This window comes from Aotus nancymaae, unplaced genomic scaffold (assembly GCF_030222135.1).
Source record: "Aotus nancymaae isolate 86718 unplaced genomic scaffold, 86718_ANA_hifiasm-v0.15.2.pri h1tg000014l, whole genome shotgun sequence".
In the NCBI taxonomy this organism is placed as follows: domain Eukaryota; kingdom Metazoa; phylum Chordata; class Mammalia; order Primates; family Aotidae; genus Aotus; species Aotus nancymaae.
In genome coordinates, this window is record NW_026988425.1 from 69,970,358 (window position 1) to 69,992,872 (window position 22,515).

Sequence of the window (22,515 nt, forward strand, 5' to 3'; positions counted from 1 at the left end):
AGTGAGCCATGGTCATACCATTGTATTCCAGCCTACGTGACAGAGTAAGATCCTGTCTCAAAGAAAAAGAAAATAAAAAGAAAAAAACGGCAAGAAAATGATTTTAGCTTCCTGGACCTCCCGAAACAGGACCCACGGATGTCTGCAGACCACTTTTTGAGAAACACTGCTCTATTGAGCCTGTAATTCTTTGTATGTGGAGGGAAGGTAATGCCTGGGGGGATTATGGAGAAAACCTCTGTAAAAACAATCCAGAAAATTGAGGAAAAGGTACTTTAAATATTAATAAGTGTTTAATTCATTTCAGCTTGACTGATTTTAGATAGTTTCTTTATTTAGTTCTCTACCTTGCTTCTGGCCTTGATCTGAGTTTGGCCCTTAATAAGTAGTTTCATCAGAGTCATGATTAGGCAAACTGTAGATGAAATTTCACAGTTCTGCCTACAGCAGCAAATACCTATGAAGGCTTGAGCCCCTTCAGTAATCTAAAGTAAAGGGAAATCTCATGATCATCTGATATTATATACCTCTTTATGTATTTTATCTATACTTGAAATAGATTTGTTTTGTTCACTGCTTTATCCTCAGTTCCAAGGGTGGTACCTAACTCATGTATAGGTACTCAACAAATATTTACTGAATGAATGAATGTATGCCATATAAGCCTACACAAGGAATAAGCTTAAAATAAAGTAACATTATTTTTCAAACACATCCAGATGAGTGTTTCAAAATAATTTAACTTAGAGAGATTACAATCATTTTCTAGTGATTCTGCAACTATCATTCAGAGTGTTTTTTGAACACCAGAGAGAAGGTGATGGGAAATACACCACATTTGGATTCAGAAAGACTTTAGTTAGAATCCTGGTCCCAGCAATTACCACTGAAATGAAACTGGGCAACGACTTAACCTCTCAGATAATCTCCTTAATTGTAAAACAGAGAGAGAAGAAACTATCTCATAGAGACATTGTGAGGATAAAATTAAAGGAAACTACATTTGTGATTGTATCTAGCCCATTGCCTAGCAAATAGAAAATAACAAGCACAGGTTAAATGCTAGTGTCTAGACAGTTGATATTGGGCTATCGTACTTGTATTCCTTCTTTCTTTTATAACAATATCCCAAGTTGTCCCTCCCCAGTTATCAGTCCATATGCTTCGGATAGAGCTTCAGACCTAGGTTTATTGGCCTGAGCCAATACAATCAGTGCTTCATTTCCCTGGGCATAGTCCCTTGTAAAAAATGACCACATATCTCAGTCAGAGCCAATGAGAGTCAATGAAATTCTTGTTGGGAATCTTGGGAAGGAGCCTGTCTCTTTTCCACTAGACTTAAAGTTGGAAAGATACAGACAGCAGCTGCTTCAGCCATACTAGAATCACGTAATGATTCTGTTCTCAGACCAGAACACAAACAGCCGAAGAACAGAACACAAACAGCAGAAGTCAGACGTGAGAGATAAAGTAGAAAGAACTAGGCTCAGTGAACAACACTTGAGCTCCAATCAAGTAATGCCTGAAGCCAAGCTGGCCTTTGAAGTTATGTGAATCAATAACTTTCCTTTTTTTTGTAACTTAGCTTGAGTCGAGTTTTCTGACATTAACAATAGAAAAGTACAGTCTGATGCAGTGTTTTTTGCTTGTCCATAGGCTCAACCTAGATTTGCACAGACAATTATCGTTCAATGTTAATGCTGCTGCTGACAGCTGAAACATAAAGCCAAAGTCTGTCCTGAAGTCTTCTAAATTCCTATGGCCTTAAGGAAGCCACAAGTCAAGGAAGCCAAAGTCAAGGAAGCCACAAGTCAAGACTCTCAAAGCATTTGGTTAATGTTTAGATCAGGCATTCCTGACAAAAGAAAATACAGTAATTTCAAACTTGGAGTCTTTAGACCTTTAGGAATGTGCAATTACTAATATTTCTAATATTAGTGCCTCAAGCTATTACTAATATTTCTAAAAAGCCTAAAACCAGTTGCATATTTTCTCTTAATGAGGTTAACTAAAGCGTAAGTTTTTTTTCCTCTTGATAGAATTATGTCTACTCTAGCTAGGCATGGTAGCCCACACCTGTAATCTCAATACTTTGGGAGGCCGAGGCGGGCGTATCACCTAAGGTCAGTAGTTCGAGACCAGCCTGACCAACATGGAGAAACTCCATCTCTACTAAAAACACAAAAATTAGCTGGGTGTGGTGGCACATGCCTATAATCCCAGCTACAGGCACATGCCTGTAATCCCAGCTACAGGCATGGGAGGCTGAGGCAGGAGAATCACTTGAACCTGGGAAGTGGAAGTTGTAGTGAGCTGAGATTGCACCATTGCACTCCAGCCCAAGCAACAAGAGCAAAACTCTATCTCAAAAAAAAAAAATTATTATTATTATTATGTCTACTCCATGCATTTACAATGGTTATCTCTTGCTAATCAGAAGCACTTAATATCCGATACATAGATAGCTACCCAGACAGCTAGCTAGCTAGATATACTTGATTGGTTTTCCAAATAAGAAGATTATTTAGTTAATAAATGCTGTATGATAGGTAAAATATTCTAACACATTGGGTCCCATGGTGAGAAGAAGGGTGAAGAATAAAAATGGTCTTTAGCATTTGGTGATGAAATAAGAAAATGCTAATGTAAAGGCTAGCCCTCTTTCTTTACAGCTATTTGTTGTGGAAGATGGCATGGAGAACACACAGTCCAGTAAAGTACACAGTGGTTTTAAAAGCACTATGCTTTAGGGGAAAGATGTATTAAAGCCACAATCTGACAGCGTTTTGGGATGATTCTACTTACTCAACAAGTAATGTCAAGGGCCCACATGGCGCTGGAGAGAAAAGGTAATATAGACAAGAGCAAGACAAGTTCATCGAGAAACTCTGAGTTTAGTGGTTATGCTCACTTATTGCTCTGGAACATTCTCTTGTGGCTCATGGCATTCTCCTTCCTCATGCTTCCAGATATAACTGAAGTGATGTCTTCTACATGACCTATTCCTAAAGAAAATTTAAAATTCCTGTGCCAGAATGTACTACTAAAGTTTCATAGGGTAACATGGGTTTGACTATGGATTAATTGAAATTACTGATCTATGTACTCAAGCCTTACGATATGCTCACTCTTCAGAATCATACACTAAAAATAACAGCCTTGGTACATTCACACAATGGAATACCACTAAGCAATAAAAAACAACACATGCCACAACGTGGATGAATCTTAAACCTTCATGCTAAGTGAAAGAAGCTAAACTCAAAGACCACACACTGAATGATCTCACTTATTTGTTATTCTGGAAACGACAAAACATTTAGAAACAATAAACAGATCAGGGGTTGAAAGCAGGGAGAAGGGATTGACTACAAAATCGCATAAGGGGATTTTTGGAGACGATGAAAATACCTTATATTTTGATTGTGGTGGTAGTTACATGGCTAAATACATTTGTGAAAATTCAGAGCTGTATATCTAAAAAGGGTGAATTTTATTATGTAAAATTTTCTCTGTCAATATATTATCTAGCTTTGTTTGTGTGTGTGTAAGGCCATAAACAGTCTATATCTAGTTATCACCTAAGTCAAAGTAAATTCAAGAAGATCATAGTAAGAAAAGGTGTTCAAGAAAAATTCAAACACTAGAGTTCTGAAAGTTCATAAAGATGACCACAGGAAATGCTTCTCTTGAAACCAAAGGAATTATAACTGAAGGCTGAAATTGAAGCATGAAACTAGTAACAGGCTGGGAATAGTACCACTGCCTAAAATAGCTTTTTAAATTATCAGAATAAAAATTTTAGAGTAAAAACTTGACCCCATATTAAATTTTTATTTTGGTAAGATACACCTACCTGAGATGAACCCGAAACTAAAGTGGAGCTGAAAGATGAAAATCATTTTATTTCAGCTACTGGAAATCAGTCCATTGCTTTTGACTTTCTAGAGGGATAATGGCATAGTATTTTCTCAAAATCTTAATTAGAAAGAGTTTCAAGGATGTCAGTAAAGCAGAGAAACTATAACATTAATTTTAAATGCATTGTTTATAAATGAAGTACTTAGACTGCAAGAAGGTTAAGAGAGTGAGAAAAGTAGACTGAAGATGCATTGTATAAAATCTTCACTACAATTTGACTAAGGGTTTGGCACTTAAGGATGCGGGAGGGAAAGTCTCTCCTGCTTCAATATGAAGCTACTTTTCTAAATGTAGCTACACCCTCATTTCAAGTTTACCACCCGGTGGCTCATCTCTCCTTACCTGATGCCTCCCTCAGAGACACAGAATGGAAATAAAGTGAAAAGCAATTCTTCCCCATCTTCTTTTTCTATTCCTAAACCTCAAGGCTGAATCTTTTAAACAAAACTTTTTAATTTTTTTAATTGATAAATAATATTTTTACACATTTATGGGGAATATGTGATATTTTGTTACATGCATAGAATGTGTAATGATCAAGTCAGGGTATTTGAATCTATCACCTCAAGTATTTATCATTTCTATACTTTGGGAACATTTGAAGTCCTCTTTAGAGCTATTTTGAAATATACACATTGTTGTTAACTACAGTCACCTTACTCTGCTATCAAACATTACAACTTACTCTTTCTATCTAACTGTATATTTGTACCCATTTACCAACCTCTCTTCATCCCCACCCTTTTCCCATCCTCTGGTATCTATTACTCTACTCTTTATGTCCATGAGATCAGTTTTCTTAGCTCCCACATATGAGTGAGAATGTATGATACTTGTCTTCCAGTACCTGGCTTATTTTACTTAACATCATGACCTCTGGATCCATCCATGTTACTGCAAATGACATGATTTTATTTTTTTTCTATGATCAAATAGTATTCCCTTGTGTACGTATAACACCTTTTCTTTATTCATCCCTTGATGGACATTTAGGTTGATTCCATATCTTTGCTATTATAAACAGTGAAGCAATAAACATACAAGTGCAGGTATCCCTTTGATAAACTGATTTCATTCCCTTTGGATAAATGCCCAGTAGTAGTATTTCTGGATTGTATGGTAATTCTATTTTTAGTTTTTTGAGAAATCTCCATACTGTTTCCCATAGCGGTTGTACTAACTTATATTTCCACCAACAATGTATAAGAGTCCCCTTTTCTTTGCATCCTTACCTGCACCAGTTATTTTTTGTCTTTTTAATAATAGCCATTCTAACTGGGATAAGATGATATCTCATTGTGGTTTTGATTTGCATTTCCCTGATGATTAATGATGTTGAGCATTTTTTCATGTACCTGTTGGACATTTGTATGACTTCTTTTGAGAAATATCTATTAATGTCCTTTGCATACTTTTCAATGGGGATGATACGGTTTTTTGTTTTTACTGTTAAATTGAGTTCCTTGTATGTTCTGGACATTAGTCTATTCTTAGATGCATAGTTTGCAACTATTTTATCCCATTCAGCAGGTTGTCTCTTCACTCTCTTGACTGTTTCTGTTGCTATGCAGAAGCGTTTTATAATAGTTTAATATAGTTCTATTTGTCTGTTTCTTTTAGTCGTTTGTGCTTTTGAAGTCTTAGCTGTAAAATCATTGCCTAGATCAATATTTAAGTGTTTGCTCAATGTTTTATTCCAGTAGTTAATAGTTTTAGGCCTTATGTTTAATTCTTTAATCCAGCTTGAGTTGAATTTTGTATATGATAAGAAACAGGGGTCCAGTTTCATTCCTCTGCATGTGGATATCCAATTTTCCCAGTAGCATTTATTGAAGAGGGTATCCTTTCCCAATGTATGTTCCTGGTACCTTTGTCAAAAATTAGTTGGTTATAAATATGTGGATTTATTTCTGGATTCTTTATTCTGTTACATTGGTGTATATGTCTGTTTTTATACAATTACCATGCTGTTTTGGTTAACAGAGCTTTGCAATATATTTTTTAGTCAGGTAGTGTGATGGCTCCAGCTTTGTTCTTTTTTTTCCTCAGGATTTCTTTGGTTATTCAGGCTCCTTTTTGGTTCCATATGAATTTTAGGATTTTTTTTTTCTATTTCTGTGAAAAGTAACATTGCTATTTTCATAGGGATTGCATTGAATCTGAAGATTTCTTTAGGCAGTATGGTCATTTTAATGATTTTTTTTTTTGAGACAGAGTCTTGCTCTGTTGCCAGGCTATATTGCAGTGGTGCTATCTTGGCTCACTGCAACCTCCACCTCCTGGGTTCAAGCCTTCTGCCTCAGCCTCCCCTATAGCTGAGACTACAGGTGTACACCGCCATGCCCAGCTAATTTTTGTATTTTTTTAGTAGAGATGGGGTTTCACCTTGTTGACCAGGCTGGTCTCAAACTCCTGACCTCATAATCTGCCCACCTCAGCCTCCCAAAGTGCTGGGATTATAGGGGTGAGCCACTGCGCCCAGTCTATTTTAATTATATTAATTCTTCCAATCCCTAACCGTGGGATATCTTTCCATTAGTTTGTATCCTCATCCATTTCGTTCATCAGTATTTTGTAGTTTTCCCTGTAGAGATCTTTCACCTCCTTGGTTAAACTTATTTCTGCTTTTGTTTTGTTTTAGCTATTGTAAATGGAATTTCCTTCTTGATTTCTTTCTTAGTTAGTTCTGGTGCTTTAGACGCAGAGAAACTTCTCTAGTAATGAACTACGAAATGACCTCTGAAAATATAGTCTTTCAAGGCTGAATCTTTAAAAGTCATCCTTGTTCTTAGGCAAACTGGCATTCTCATAAATTGCTACTGGAACTTATTAAGCCCTTGTGGAGGACATTTTGTCCTTAAGTTGTTAAGCCCTTGTGCAGGATGTTTTGACATTATCTATAAAATTAAAAATGAAAGATTCTTTGATCTAGCAACTCTACTTCTAGAAATTTTCAGGCACATGATATGATAAATGTTCATTATTCACCACAGCATAATTGTAATAGGAAAAGACCAAAACCAACCTAAATGATCACCAATAGGGGACTCAAGTAATTATAATACATCCATAGAATGAAATGCCACACAACTGTAAAAAAAAAAAAAAGAGAGAGAGAAAGTTCTTTATGTACTGAGGTAGAAATCTCTTCAATGTACATTATATGAAAAAAGTAATGTACAGAAGAGGGAAACAGAATGCTACCATTTGTGCACAAAAAGGGGAAAGAACACATAATCAAATTGGTTCCTCATGCATTTAAACAAAAATCTCTAGGATACACAGGAAACATAATAAAAACTACCTGTTAAGAAGCAGAATTTTGATATGAGGACAGAATTAGGAGGAAGGCTTTCTACTATAGATTCTTTTATTTTTTAATTCTTAATCATTCTAGTCTCTCTAACTTGATGAGTCAACTTTTACCTCTTAATGAGTTGCCAAAAATGCTACTGATTGAACCAGCCCTAAATAAAATAATGAAGATTGTCCTTGGGATCCTTATCTGACCTAGACAATTTTCTGTTTCTGCTGTGTTAGCAAACATTCTGTCTGCTCCTTACTATTGTCTGCCCTGCATTCTCAAAGCCTTCACCACTGACCTTCTTCCTACCACTCCACACGCCCAAGTATCCTCACCATAAATCACCTCTCTGCCGGATTTTCCAAAGCAGGGGTCACATACACTCTTTTAGTGGTGGGTATTTGTTGTTGTTTCCCTCTGCGGGTAGCATGTGGTGGAAGTTGCTCGATATCAAACCCTCTTCCTATTTAAAGGAATCTATTTTGTATATAGTCTTGTGAGAGGCTTTGCTCTACAGGACCAAAAGGGACAGATTCTTTGTTTCTGAACTCCCTGAAGGGCAGAGCTGCTTAGAACTCTGGAGTTTGGGAGAATGACCCAAAGACAAAGGCTCAAATAGGACTCGTTGATGGAGGAAGGCACCGAGGATGGCAGTACCCACAGACACAGCAGCTGGCTGGCCAGATTGTTAAGGCTGCCTAGCCTCTTGAGCCCTTGTGGTTCCTGCCCATTTTCTAAGCCTGTTCCTCGGGCCTCCTGTCACTTTCATGAGTCTCAATTATCTGTCCAATAAACCTTTGTGCTTAAAACAACATGATAGTTCAAAAAACTTTGACTGATAGACTTGAAAGAAAAATTTGAGAACCCACTATAAGCAGGGAAGGATAAAGATAAATAAAAGACAAATATGATTACTGTTCTCAAGGAGACTGTCATCTAATTTTGGAAATATAAAGAACTAAAAAAAAGGTGTGTGTTAAGGAATAGTATGGTCAAAGGACAAAGAAAGAATTCAATGATTTGGAGCAGTTAGGGAAAGCTAGAAGATGCAGCCCTCCCAAGCAGAATTTGCCCTTCATACCTCCCAAGCAGAATTCATCCCTCTTTACAACTACCCTTTTTTTAAATCTGCTATCAAAATTAACTGTTTACACACCAATCTTTTGCATCACCTACGAGTTCCTCAAAGACAGAGATTATACAAGCCTAACTAGTGTCAGAAAAACTCATCCATCCATTAATTTCACACATGGAGCCAGAAACCGGTCATAAGGTGTGTAATAAGCTGATTTGCAAGGTATTGGGATAAGGGTAAGAGGTGAGAAAAGGAGAGGTAGGGTAAGAAAAGAATAAAAGTTTCCTACAGGGGAGGAAACAAAGTTGGAGAAATAAAGCGCAGACATTATTTAGTGCATTGAACACCATGCTAAATATCAGGAAAGATGGCAAACTCAAATGGATACAGGAACAAACAGGAAGTGTAAAAGACTAGAGTGACTGAGGTTGATAAATGTAAGAGAGGCTGGGTGTAGTGGCTGTAATCCCAGCACTTTGGGAGGCCAAGGAGGGGGGATCACTTGAGGCCAGGAGTTCAAGACCAGCCTGAGCAACATAGAGAGACTCTGTCTCTACATACAATGAAAGAATTAGCCAGGTGTAGTAGCAGACATCAGTAGTCCCAGTTACTCAGGAAGCTGAGGAAGGAAGATCGCTTGAGGCCAAAAGTTCGAGGTGCCAACCCATGATTGTGCCGCATTCTAGCCTACATGGCAGAGCGAGACCTTGTCTGGAATGAAGTAAGGAAGGAAGAAAGGAAGAAAGGAAGGGAGGGAGGGAGAGAGGGAGGGAGGAAGGGAGAAAACAAAGAAAAGAATGTTTTTAAAAAGCAATAGGAAGTCATGCAGCCTGGTGCGAGGTCATGTCTTGCCCCAAGGCATTCAATTAAAAAAAAAAAAAAAAAAAAGCACTTTGCCAGTAACTCAAAAAATAAGTTTGTAGGCCACATACTACCAAACTGTGACTTCTGTGGGAAGGCCATAGAGAAGTTTTTGAGTAAGACAGAAATAGGATTAGAAGGATAGATTAAGAAGAACAAACCAAGCAGTAGTACACATGAAGAGAAAAGCAAAATGCTCAGAAGGATGAGCAAGAAAGAATAACGCTCTGAATTAGGATAAGAGTAATATTAAGAACGGATGAAACTATTATTAGATAAAAAGTTGATACAGAACTGAACAATGAAGGTAAGACTATCAACACTTGAACTCACTGATCAATTGTGGCATCACTAAAACGAGGAAATACAGGAAGGTGTGATAGATAACACAAAGAGAAATTCCACAGGATTTAAGTTATTAGATGTGAGACAGAAGAAGAAGGGAGAATAGAAATTAATGACTATTTCCATATTTTAATCCTGGTAGCTACACTAATAATGAGGACACTGAAAGATACAGGGAAAGCAAGAAGTAGAACCAGTTTTCAAGAGAGATACTAGAAGCAGCTGGGTACAGTGATAAGAATATCACATTGGATAGGTATTCTGCCAGGTCTACCGCTGCTTACCTTGAGTAAACACAACCTCTAAAGAAAATTAAACTGGTTGCTCTGTATGATTCTTCCAGATACGGCATTCCAAGATAACAGTGGTTTAAACACCTTTAAGGTGCCTCAGGATAAGGAAAAAAGGGGGAGCCGGTATGTTCCCTATGGACTTTTTAAATGATGTAAACTTCTTTAATAATATACACATACATGTGGAAAATATAGAAAATAACTTTAAAATATATGCTTATCTTTAAGTAGCATATAAGTGGATTTCAAAATACTTTTTGCTGACTTTGTATATATTTAAATTTTCAAATAATTGCCTATATTTAGATTCTCCAATTCTACTCCTTGCATTCTCACTTACATGTACTCCAATCAGGCTTTTGCCCACATGAAACTTTGTAGAACTACTTTTTTTGTGTGGTAAAATATGCATAAAATAAAACTTACCACCTGATCTATTTTTTTTTTTTTTTTTTTTTGAGACGGAGTTTCGCTCTTGTTACCCAGGCTGGAGTGCAATGGCGCGATCTCGGCTCACCGCAACCTCCGCCTCCTGGGTTCAGGCAATTCTCCTGCCTCAGCCTCCTGAGTAGCTGGGATTACAGGCACGCGCCACCATGCCCAGCTAATTTTTTGTATTAGTAGAGACGGGGTTTCACCATGTTGACCAGGATGGTCTCAATCTCTTGACCTTGTGATCCACCCGCCTCGGCCTCCCAAAGTGCTGGGATTACAGGCTTGAGCCACCGCGCCCGGCCCACCTGATCTATTTTTAAGCATACAGTTCAATGGCAGCCATCCCCAGAACTCTTTTCTCTTGCAAAATTGAAACTAATCTATTAAACAATAACTCCCTATTCTCCCCCCACCAATTCTATTTTCTGTCTCTATAAATTTACTGCTCTAGGTACTTCATGTAAGTGGAATCATACAGTATTTGTCCTTTTGAGATGACCTATTTCATATAGCAAAATGTCCTCAAGATTCATCTATGTTGTAGCTTGTGTCAGAATTTCTTTCTTTTTAAGGTCAAATAATATTCCATTGTAAAATGTTGATAGGGAATTGCTACAACAGAGATCAAGCTGTTACCATTTCAACCTAGTGGTCAGTCACCAGATCCCTGGAAAGTAGGAAAAGCAAACATTACATACCTCCTGATATGAATCTATGAAGAATTCATACCCAAAAACATTGGGCCTAATTCTGATTAAGCCTTAGAGGCTTCAGTATCTAACACAGTTACTATGGCCTATGTAGATATTTAAATTTAAAATGTAAAATAAAAAATTCAGCTTCTTCATCCCAATAGCCACATTTCAAGTACCCGAAAGCCACATGTAGTCATTAGATAGTGCATATGCAGAACATCTCCATCATTGCAAAAGTTTTATTGGCTGGTGCTCTTCTGTTCCGTTTAAAAGAAATGTGGAGGAGAAGGGGATAAAGGAACAAGTTAAATGACACCAGCAAGAAGTGAACAGACAAGTTCAGAAAATAGGGCATTTTACAGAACAGTAAGTACATGGCAGGAGGCAAAGGGGAGAGAGGAGGAAACTATGCCAGATTTTAAAAGACTTAACATATGAAATGTCCAAAAAGTAAAATTTATGCAAATAGAAAGCAGATCAGCGGCTGCCTGAGGCTTAAAGTGGGAGCAGGGATTGACTGCAAATGGGCTGGAAGAAATTTTGGAGGGTAATGGTAATGTTCTAAAACTGGATTATGATGATAGTTGCCCAACTCTACAAGTTTACTAATGTTACTGAATTGTCTGAAAAAGAAAAAAGTCATAAGACAACTCTGCTCTATGGATCTTGTTTGGACCTGACTCAACTAACTCTAAAGACATTTTTGAGATAGTCAAATAAATTTGATTATGGATTAGATAATACTAAAAAATATCATTTATTTCTTTGGGCACAAATAATAACATAATAGTATATTTGTCCATATTTTTATAGATGTTTATTAAAATATTTGTAATGTCTGAGATATGCTTTAATATACTAGGACTTTTTTTTAATGGGAAAAAGAATGAAGCAAATAGGATAAAATCTTGGTAAGTATTGAATCTAGGTGATGGATATATGGTAGTTCATTGTACTTTTTTTCTATATTTGAATATGTTTCAAGTATTTTATAATTTAATAAATTAATGGTTACTATAATACCCTCTCATGGTCAATACCATAAACCAAGGCAATAATGAGTTTGTGTGATTTCCCAATATTGCCAGCAACTAACACACCAGGTTCTCATTCTAAGTTTCGGTTTTTAAAATTACCACAAGTCTCCAAAGCAAAATTTAATTGCTTACTTTTAAGTCACTATTTGAAACTTCAAAACTTTATATAAACCCACTCTGTCTTTTTATTTATTTATTTTTGTGGTGGGGGAAGTTGGGATGGGATAGGTATATGTATATATATTTTTTCCTACCAGCTCAATTTAGTCTCTGTTCATTGCATACTTTACACCACACAGGCCATGAAATAAATCCATCAGCATTCTCAGTAACTACAGTAACTAGCCTGTGATACATGTGCCTGGCACCAGTGCAATGTATTTAAGCCCTTTCAACAGCTTTTTCTTTGTGCACATCTGCAGCATCTGCAGGCTTTCCATGCACATCTGCATACAGAATCCACCACCATGATCTGCATTATAAGTAATGTAGCAGTACATCTGACCAGGTCCACAGAGTGTTGATGTATAACTGGTTTTGAGATCCACAGGGAACTAAGGATGCCCTGGGGAGAAAGTGAGGCTAATTTCAGATCAGGCACTGAACAAGCTGTACGTGGTAAGACACTTGTTCTGCTGAAATAGCTATGACATTGCTGGAGGAAAATCTTAGTGTACACGTATGTGTGTGTGTTGCATACACACGTTTACTTCAAGTCATAGTTCCTCTCCTCTTGCACTCCTTACAACATCCCTCATATACCCACTCTAAATGACCAAGGCATAGCCCAAACATTTACATACAGATACATTTTAAAACCTTAGATAAAAAAGTTACCACTGATGGAAAATCACTGAAGCATGGATTCTAGTAGTGGTGTATAACAAGCACAGAAATATTAGACCTGAACTACACATCCCTCTCATTCTATTCTCTCGGTAGTTAAGACTTTCTTCTTCTTTCCCATCTTGTCCCATTAAAAATGTTTTTACATTAAAATCTAGATAGAAACCTCAGGACTAGGCCGAGTTCCTACTTACAGGCATTTCTTCAAAAGCCTTCGGGGACACTCACTGTCCACTTTCATTGTTCTATTCCACAGCTAAAGCACAGAATGAGGTCCCATGAAACTCAGCAAGAAGCAGGGCAACTGTATTCTATACCCTAGAATGCTATGAGCCAGCACTGTCCAATAAAGCTTTCTGCGCTGATGTCCAATATGATAACCACAAGCCGCATGTGGTGAGTACTTAACATGTGGCTATTGTGACTGAGAAAGAGAACTATTGATTTTATCTAACTTAAATTTAAATAGCCACATGGTGCTGGTGGCTACCATATTGGACAGTGTTGCAGTAACTGAAAGACTTTCATTTGTTGTGTTTTCACTCGAAAGACTTGTTATATAAAAAACATTCTTTAAAATAGTTCTCTCTGTGTCTCTCTTATCTACACAGAGAAAGAGAGAGATACATTAAATCTTAATAGTGCTTAACTCTGGGTGAGCATCTATAGAGTCAGACATTCAAATATATTCTGAGTGAATAAATATGCTTATATTTAACAATTTTTACAATAAACAGGTAATATTTAAAAATCAGAAAAAGCTATAAACAATATAGTCATTAAAACTATGCATATGAAGATATACACCAATATGAAAAATAAACAGAAGCAAAATACAAAACAAAATACAAAATGCCATCTATGTTTTTGGCCATAAATACTAAAACATTAGGTAGGTATATGTCAAAGGATTGTAAGGGAACATAACCCATGAACATAAGCAGATGGAGTAACAGGTTATAAATGGATTTTATTCATGTTGAGTTACATGAACATTTGTATATAAGTGAAGTCTTAGAAAAAAAATAAAGGTTGAAGAGCAACGTAATTTAAAGGACTGAGTGTAGGAACAATCTCATAAAACTTGAATGTTGGGAGCAAATAACTACCCATATGAATGGCAGCCTGAGGGCTGAGGCCATTGACTGAGAGGCCAGAAAGGCTCAACATTGCTTTCCAGATGTGACCCATTCCTGAGGTTAGCATCAGTCATACTTAATTCACCTGGACAACTGAAGCAATTGAAACGGTGGTTCTCAAACTATAAAATGAGATTCCTAAGCCCCATTCCCAGAGACTGAAAAATACTGACTTAAAAGAATAACTTACTCTAAATGTCTGGTATAGGGAAAAGGGTACAAACACTCTGAAGCTCTTTATGGATAAAATCTGTCTTCTATTTAATAAAGATGACTAAACAAGTTTTTGTTAGTTTGAGACGGAGTCTCACTTTGTCACTCAGGTTGGAGAGCAGTGGCACGATCTTAGCTTACTGCAACCTCTGCCTCCTGCGTTCAAGCGATTCTCCTGCCTCAGCCTCCCAAGCAGCTGGGACTACAGGCGGACACCACCATGGCTGGCTAATTTTTGTATTTTTAGTAGAGATGGGGTTTCACCATGTTGGCCAGCTTGGTCTTGAACTCCTGACCTCAAGTGATCTATCTGCCTTGGGCTCCCAAAGTGCTGGGATTACAGGTACGAGCCACTGCACCCGGCCTAAACAAGTTTTTCTGATGACTTGAGGAACTTCAGTGCCTCTGAGCATAGTCCCTTATTGTTTCATAGAATTTAATAAAGAAGGAGGACGGGAAAAGCTGTCTTTAAACATGTGAGGACCTGTCAGGCAATAAAGGTTGAAGACTTGCTTTGTGGAACATCAAGGATAAGCTAGAAGGGGGATGATTTCAGTTTGGTATCAGGATGTTTTAGAAGAAAAGGGACCCCATAGAAGGTGGTGGGCATCCTCTTCGTAAGCTATGCTAAATGACAATTTGGTCTATAATTTGCATGAATAATTTAACCAGCAACAATAAGATTAGATGACCAGTAACCTCCCTTTCTACCTTGATACAGCCTACCTGACACCTAGCACAATTTACTACTATTACAAAATAGAATTAAAGTTCACTTGAAAGTATTTTATTTTACGAATAACTGCTTCATGGTGATTGCTTCATGGTGATTACATAAGCAACTTACGTTAATATGATTTTTACTTTTGCATGGAAAATCATCTGACTTCTCTCTCATTTTTCTGAAACCTAAAGTCAAAGTTGATATTGCATTTCCCTCTCACCATTCCAGAATCATTTATTCAACAAATAATTTTTGCCACCTAATAAGTGTCAGGCATCATGCATTCAGGCCAGAAAATAGCTAAACTAATCATCAATACACACAAATTAAGAAACAAAAGTCCTGAATATTATTCTCCCCAAACTCAGGTTTCATTGACTCAATCTATCCCTGTGCTCCAGGGCAGACTTTCCTGGATTACACTCCTAGAGACCCCCCCAGTTTTCCCTCTTACCCTCATCCCCATTACCTGAGAGGTGCTTGAGCAACATGTCCAGCTGCTGCTTCTCCCCAGACCTGACCCCAAGTGCAGGTGTTTCTGCTGCTTCGAAGATTGGGGGCCAGGAGGATGAGGATTGCTTGTCTAGAGGGGACAACAGAATAACGGGATTACCACAGGAAGGAAGAAGAAAACTCAGGGCAGGATATTACACAGTAAGAATGAACTCTGGAAATTTTAAAGCAGAGGACTAGAGCTAGGAAAGGAAAAGGGGTGGTTTTTTCTTTTTTTTTTTTTTTTTAACAAGTCCTACTGGAACACCAGAAAACAAAGGTGACTCCGGAGCCCAGGGCTTGGGCTTCGTGTAGGAGAAGTCAGCCATCCCTAAAGGTACCTCTATATACTTAGCAGCTGTGTGGCAATCAATCCCTCAGGAAACCTGTAGGCCATCACTCTAGAAAAGATGATGTTTAAAGAGGGGGCTTTGGGGAAGGGAGGAAATCACTACTGGTACGTTTTTTCTTTTGTTATTGTGAAATATGCCCAAGAAATAAGCATGTATAATATACAGTGTAAAGAACAAGAAAACAAACACCTGTGTTCCCACCTCCCAAAGAAAGAATATTTTCTTCACCCCTCTTGCTCCAGCTCATTGAGCATTCCCAAACAATTAAAGTAGATTCTTCTCAGGTGTAGTATAATTTCCTTAAACTGCAGAAGGCCCCTGTGCAAACTCTACCCACAGCATCACTCCCGCCTCTTACTGCTTTAAAGTTATTTTTATGAATTAAGATAAAAGCATTCTTTCACTTTGGGAGGTCGAGGCGGGTGGATCACGAGGTCAAGAGATCGAGACCATCCTGGTCAACATGGTGAAACCCTGTCTCTACTAAAAATGCAAAAAATTGGCTGGGCATGGTGGCGCGTGCCTGTAATCCCAGCTATTCAGGAGGCTGAGGCAGGAGAATTGCCTGAACCCAGGAGGCGGAGGTTGCGGTGAGCCGAGATCGCACCATTGCACTCCAGCCTGGGTAACAAGAGCGAAACTCCGTCTCAAAAAAAAAAAAAAAAAAAAGCATTCTTTCTATACTAAAATTAAAGAGTTTAAAATAGAAAGTTAGCATATTGCTGTAAGTCTACTTAGTCAAAATGTAAACGATCCCAGCTAATTTCCTATTTTATTAAGGGAAAAGAATTTGAAAGATAAGGTCCTATAATCTTGAAAATATTGAGGGAGGAAGAAAGCTGACAGCTCAACAAAAACTTCACATACTTCACCAGTTTCCCCTGGACTTGAACAATTAGCCTTCATGCACACATAAAGAGAGGTTAGGAGCATAGATACTTCCTGATCTGTGGACCTGCTCTCACCTGAGCAGCCACTAGGCTGCCCATTCTTGTCATTCTCCCATGTGGTCACAAACACCTGGCATTGCCTTGGCAACGAAATAAATATGCCAGAACTACCCCCTCAGGCTTCTAAGTCATTGGCCATTTGTTCCACTAACTTTACATAAGAAACTGGTACTTTTTGAATCTAATCAATCCAACCAAAATTTACTGAGTGCTTCCTATACGAGCATATGTCTAGGTTGTCTATTTTCTCTCTAATTTCTCCTTTTCAGTTAGATGATATACAAACCCAAGGGAAAGCCTAGCATCTAGCTCTCCTCTCCCTGCTTTTATTTTCTTAATTGTTTAAGGTTAGGAATAAGAATTCTTTTGCACAGCCACGTTTGTCTTTAAGAAGTTATATCCTTGCATGTTCCAATTTTTCTTTCCTACTCTGGAAAACAATTCCTACAGAGTCCCAATCCCTTCCCTGGGTCCTATTACAAGGAAGCTAGTGACATTGTCAGTGGCAGCAGCTCTTCAGCAGAGCATTGATATCACGAGCTTACCTTTTCACCACCTTAACACAACGCTGACTTGACTCAGAATCAGAGCCCCTATCTCCAGGAAAAAAAAGAGACAAGAAACAGATTAGACAAAGACCAGTCCGGGCATTTGATTATGCTTAAACTGAGTTGCCCCACACTAGTGAGCAATGACCATTTACTAGAAATGGTCAGTACTGGGAAAGAATTTCAGATTTTAGATGAGGAAATAGAAATGCACAGCTGCTGAGTGACAGAACTAAAAACACAGTCAGGAAATGGCTGACCAAGGACTATAACTATGTTTTCCAAACCATGCATTTCTTCTGGGTCCCCAAATATAGCAGAGTTGTGACTGGACAAGGATTGTTCTGCTATAACTAAAAAACAAACTACCTCTCTGAGAAGCAATGATCTCCTAACCTGAACCCAAAACAACCTCTATCAGAAGCTCACAGTGCTTCCTCTGGAGTTCTTATGCCTAAGGAGAAAATTCTCATCATCACTCTTCAAATCTAAAATGGCTTATGGCACACAACCAGTTCTCAGAGAAACCACTAGGTTTAAAATGAAAATGAAGCTCTTAAGTCTTCCAACAGGGAAATCTAAGATAGCTGGTTTCCTGGCAAGTGTGTGCTCCTCCCTTCATTGTGGGAGACAATCCAGTCACTGGAGTTTCTAAAAGAGGCATATTAACTCTTCCAAGATAACAGGGCATCATTTACTAAATTACCTTTTCGAAGACATTACATGGTACCCCAGTTCTTTGGAAAAGGTAATTAGCTTCCCATGGGTGACTAGTTTACTCCAAGTGAGCACTGTGCTCATCAGAGGACAAGGATGATCTCTTTTTGTGGGAATAAAAACATTATCTTGCTTGTCAGGAGTGATTTAATTTTTACCTTAATAATGAGGTAAGCTCTTTACTATACGTATTTTTAGTTGGTAACTACCCCACCATGATAATAGATCATAGCAAGTGCTGGGAGCTTTAACACCAGCACATCTGACCTAAATTCAACTTCATAAGCATCTATTGCACACCTAATATGTGTCAGAGTCTATGCTAGATATTGGGGAATCACATTGCTCAAATGTATCCATTTGGGGAATATCAGAGATAGTAAAACACTATATCAGATTATGAATGGCTATTAAAGTGAGTCTGGCAAGTAGCCCACCATGTTTTACCCCGGTCATTAGAGACTTGAATCTGGTTAATGATTCCACATTGAAGAGGCTAGTGGAGAATTTAGTGAGAACATATATAAACACAAGAAACATACTTTATAGATCTGAAAATAAGAGCCACAAGGAAAGGTCAAAATAATTTTAACAGAATGAAACAAAAGTGGAGAATAAAATCCTAGAGGGTGACCTTGTTATCCTATAAGACCCAGTTCCTCCAGGAAGCCTGGTCAGGAATTCTACCCCACAATGATCTCCTGCTTCTCTGAGTTTCCATTGCATTTGAGATATGATCAGAGTACTTAGAACTTGATCAATCCATCATAAATTGCCTTGTATGGTTTTCTTTTTAAAATATATTTGTCTCATCTCTCCAATTATATGATAAGCTCCTTGAAGAGCTTGGATGTTATATATTTCTCTGGTACCCCCACCTACATGCCTTGCCAACAAGCACACACAAAAAATTGTTGACTTACATGTAAGTATGGAAAACATGTTAAATGAGAAAACTAAGAGTATTTATCACTAAGAAAATAAGATTATGGCAGAGATATGTTCTATTCACCAGATATTCATGTGTTCCACATTTGCCAGTCCTCTTGCAATCAGGGGAAGCCTTGTAATTATTTCTTACTTACTGGACCTTGAGTAGAAGTTTCTAGACCAAAGCATTAAGAACGAGTTTAAACGTCCTGTTTGTTCCTCCTCCCATAAAGACCATGGAAACCCCATAATGGGGTGATTAAGTCACAACATGAAACCTGCTTGGATCACTGGACATGGAGAGGAGCTCTCCTAGAGATTCACTTCACTCACAGTGACATTCGTGTGAGCAAGAAAAAAAAATTCTAGTTGTGTTAAGCCAGAGGAATAAATTTTATCTAGTACCATAGCATAGCTTAGGGGTATTAGGCTGACTGATATTAATAAAAGAAGACTAAAAAGAAAAAATCATTTCAGTAGTAAGAGCTGTGACATGAAGTCTTTCCTGAGGTAAGACTATAGAAAGAACCAGGAGACAAGAGACAGACTAGGCTCAATGAAAGGAAGGACTTCTGGCAGGCCAATGAAAGATGCCTACCTTGCATTCAAACAGAGCCTGCAAGTCCACCTCGTGAGAAATAAAAGAGGGACAACTGTGGTCAGGAAATTTGAATGAGATGATCTCAAAGGTCCCTTCAAATACTAAGATTTTATTATCTATGATTGGCACTGGATTCCTAATATGTGGAGGCCAGAAAAAGGACATGCAGTTTATGCTAAGTTGTAATTCTTTTAATAATACATAAAAGCACCATCAAAATATCTCCCTATAAAATCTTGCAGGGACAGACAAGAAAAGCACCAAAAGACTTGAGATCCTCTTCCTTCCACTGTCCATCTACAATGCCACCCCTTTCAAAGTAGTCCGAGGGCTATTTCACAAGTTTCTTGCCACCTCAGCCCAGAACTTGTGTCACAAGGAGACGACTTCATTGATAAAGATTTCTCACGGGATTAAGAGTCTTCTTGGTGGCTGAGCTATCTTGAATTAATCTCTGGAAAGAAGGTGAGTTTCCATAGGACAGGAGTGTTTCTAGGCTCTTGAAACCATGTGTTATTTTGATGCAGTTATCACGTCCTATCAAAGCAACTCTTTTTAAATTACAAGGGTGGACTGTTAAACTTTTCATTCCGTGAAAATATTTTAACAATAAAGGAAATGTCTATATGTTACACACACAATGGTAATGCTTAATGACCCAAAAATGTAACTTAAAGAATGATCTCTGCCACTTACTAGGGATATGATCTTTGTCAAGTTACTTAGCCTTCATGAGTCTCAATTTCTTCCTCTATACAACAGGGATTAAAGTATCTACTTCATAATGGTGCCATGATTTAAATGAGATAATGAGCTGTGTAAACTAAAAGATGGAGTTCAAATGCAAGGTACTGGAGTGAAAGTAATGAAATAACACCCTCTAAAAATGTTATTTTTGAAATCAATGTCGGAGTACCTAAGCATTAAGATAATAGACTAATTAAGATGATAATTAATAAAGCAAGGGTAGCAAAAAGAGAGACCAGTTCAGCTTCACTTAACTCATTCAGAATTGTGCAATTAGCAAATCTAAAAAGAACTTATTTTAATTTCAGTATATCTATGTTTTGTTTTATAATTTAATAATGTTTTTATTTTTAATTTCATAAGGATCACATATAATCTTTTCCGTGTTAAAGAGTATCTATAGTTCTTAATCTGACCTTGAGTTTATCTTAAACAGATTCAATAAAAACTAGGAGGAGCAAAAGTACATAAATCCCTGTGACATTTCAGTGAAAGATACAAAGAACATATACTATATATGTCATGTGGGTGAATTATATATTTCCTCATTGAATTACTGCAACATAGAACTGAGAGGGATTGTGGCAGCATGAGCAACTGCAACAAGTATATCTCAAATACACTTGTATCTCAAATCCAATATGGGTCTGAAGTTCAGACCCATATACGGGATATTTGATCATGTGGATGGAAGATGCAGCTTAACTGTACAACTAATTATGCCTGCTTAAGGACAAACAACTAATGAGCGCAGGGCTCAGAAGGCCAGGGGTGTGAAGTGTGGTCCCCATGCCATCACTCGTATAGCATGTATGACATCATCAAAATCAAAAGATGGCCCTCTGTGTAGCTCATACCCAAAACTCCTTAATAGCACTTTTTAGTAAGTCTTCTAAATCCATGCCTTGTTTTGATAGTGCACACATTAGAAAGAGCCAAAGGCATTGTTCCGTGTCTCTCCGTAATGGCCACATGCTAAATTGGCCATGGTTCCTATACCAAAAGCTCTGTACTGAAGAGACTTAGCAGAAAGCCAGGCAGGTGGTGCCTCCCTTTGTTGCAGCTTCCATTTTTAAAATAAGTCATAATTTCTGCATTGGATACAAAGATGGGTTTACAGCTATTAGCCATTATATTAATAATTTAGAAAATACATGCCCAATCACTTATGTCTTTTCAATTCCCTATGAAGACAGCTGCAACCCACATTAGAAGTGAGGGTGAATGGATATTTTTCAGATGAGATATTTGGGCTGAATTATTAGGGTAGCCTGTACTACAAATTACTAATAAACATTGCTTCTGGCTCAGTTTAGCCTGAACTCAGTGAACCTAGCCAATGGTGACAAATCAAAAACTCCGAAATGCCCAGTGAATGAATCTAACTAATCAAGGAACCCTGTAGGAAGTAGATGCCAGGATTAATGAGCCAGTAGTTTCACCATGCCATGCTGTTATTTCTTCACATAAATGCCCTCAGATGAGATTATCTTTATGTCATGAAAAGGAGAAAAGGAAGGTTACATTATTTCAACTGACAGGTTAACTACTGCCATTACTAGAATACACGTATTTGTGGGCTAAGTTTTTTCTTTATCCTAAAAAATTAAATGTAAGGTCCACAATATAAGTTAAAAACACATTTACATTTTGGGGAAAAGCTGTCATTGGGGGCACCAAACATAAATTGCCCCAAAGTTAGAATTCCCTCTGCATGTCTATATGCACATCTACCCCGAGTTACCCAAACTGCTCTGCATGCTGTTTTGCATTCAATATCTAACATCGTCTTCAGCAGGTTGCATTCCCACAACATATTTCTTCCACCATCAACAAAAGATAATCTAAGTGCAACATCATTACTATGCCACCCCTTGTATGGCATATATGATGTTTAGTACCAATACTGAGGAAAGAAAATAAAGATACAAGAACGAACTTGTATATTAAAATAAATCAATCATATGGTTACATCATAATGGATTGAGTGTTTCCAGCTAGTATGTGGTGACAGTATTCAATACCAAACAGGCTACTCAGCAAAAAGTACAATTACTAGATGCAACATCTAGCATGTTGGACTTACCAACTTTGTGTTCTGATACTATTCAACATTAGTGTCTTGATTCCCTTATTAAATTTAATTAATTATTATTAGATCTTTGACAATTTTGAGTCAGAATTGCTGTTAATGATGAGTAAAAAAAAATATGAAGCATTATTCTGTCGTTAGATTTTTCTCCCTCAAAAAGCAGAAATCTTTTAGGCTTGTGATTGAGATTCTTATTC